Source organism: Belonocnema kinseyi, chromosome 2 (genome assembly GCF_010883055.1).
Source record: "Belonocnema kinseyi isolate 2016_QV_RU_SX_M_011 chromosome 2, B_treatae_v1, whole genome shotgun sequence".
NCBI lineage: Eukaryota > Metazoa > Arthropoda > Insecta > Hymenoptera > Cynipidae > Belonocnema > Belonocnema kinseyi.
This window is the reverse complement of record NC_046658.1, coordinates 107,352,861-107,354,786: the sequence shown is the minus strand read 5'-3', so window position 1 is coordinate 107,354,786 and position 1,926 is coordinate 107,352,861.

Genomic DNA, 1,926 nt, shown 5'->3' with positions numbered 1-1,926 from the left:
CACGTGAAATCAGGGTTTTTTTCAGGTTAAGATTTCTTTTAAATCGTTGTAAAGATTACACTTCGTTTTTTCTGTATACGTTTCCTGCCGCTAACAGACAATATGCGAAAAAACAGGGGAAAGTACTTCTTTAAACAGAACAAGTCCCACTTATTTTAAATCTTGTTTTTAGTAATTCCTACTACCTTTTAGAGTGAAAAAGTCTATATCCTTCTTCCTCGAGTGTTTTAAATTATTTCAATTCCCACCTCGAAACAATACCACTTTTTAGGGATACTTTTTCTCTTGTGTATGAAGAGAGGATAAGTCAGAAAATGTTCTAAAATATATATTTTAAACCCGTGGTAAACAGAAAGTAGTATAAAAATCAGTAGAATGTTTCTCTTAAATAAATATATTTTATTCGGGAGATCAAATTATAAAACAAAATCCTGAAAAACGTCGTAAGAGAAAAGGGATTTTGAGAACATTTTTAGCAACGAAAGAATGGAAGATTCAGAGGCTGGAATTAAAATTTTATAATATTAATTGAAATACACACAGTTTAAAAATTTGATATGCTTATACGCAAAACTTGAAAATAACACAGAAAAAAGCGGGACGTTGTTTGTTGTATCTCGTTTGTTATGTTCTCCAAATAAGATTTTTTCTCTGAAAATATAACATGAAAATCGCTGCATTCTCATCCTCCGAAATCTCATCTTTGTTGCTTTGGATGCAATATTGAAGATCAATTCAACTATATGACACAGAAAAAAATACTTTGGACCAAAAATTATTTCAAAAAATAATTTTTTTTCTCAATAAAAATGACCTGTTATTTCACCTAAAGCGACATACAATCTCCGTAGTACTTTCTAATGCTGAACACTAATCCGGCTTCCGTTTGTTTCTATCAGCTATAGTTGTATAGATAAATAAAATTTATAATTTTTGTTAAAAAATTGTTCAAATATTTTTTTGGAGGGTGTAAAATGATTTCCCACCCTCGCCGCAGTCTTGTCGATGCATTTTAAGGCAGTTGGCGAATATCATCATAATTTTGCTAAATATGCTTAAAATAGTGCAAAAATTTACTTAAATTTGAATGCAATATAAGTCAGAATATATTTACTATTTTGGCAGAAACTACAGGTAGGTTCAATTGTTTTTTCATGAAGAATACTTATCTGGAAAAAATTTTAATTAGGATTATCCATTTTTGAGAGATTTTGAAAAATTTTCACCCTTCTTGTAAATTTCCGGAAACTTCTACTCAATATTATTCTTGAGATCAGATAATCAACTATGAAATATAAGACCATCACTCATATTGTCATTTTTCCTGAATTTAATGAAGTTTTAAAATATAATACGATATATCTTCGGGTTAATTTTTTATAAACTTAATACAGTTCTAAAACTTAAGGCGATCAATCAAATTGTTATTTGTTTCTTAATTTCGTGCAGTTATAAAATATTCTAGAACTGCAAAAAATTCATTAGCAAATGACAATGTTATTGATCTTCTTACGTTTTACAACTGTATCAAATTCATAAACAAGTAAGAAGGTGATAGATTTCCTTATGTTTCGTAATTGTAGGAAATTCATAAACAAGTAAAAATGTGATAGATGGTCTTATTTCTTAGATCTGCATGAAATTTTGAAACAAGTAACATATGTCTTATGTTTTAGCTGTGCCTAAAATTCAGAAACAAATTAATTGTGAGTGATCGTTTTATATTGTAGAACTCCATGAAATTAGGGGGACAAATGACGATGTGAGTGATCGTCACATGTCTTATAACTTCATTAAATTTATAAACAAAGGACAATGTGATTGGTCGTCTTATTTTTTTAGAACTGTATGAAATTAATAATCTAATAACAAAGCAATTGATCGTCTTATATTTTAGAAAATTACGAAACTCCTAATCGAATAACA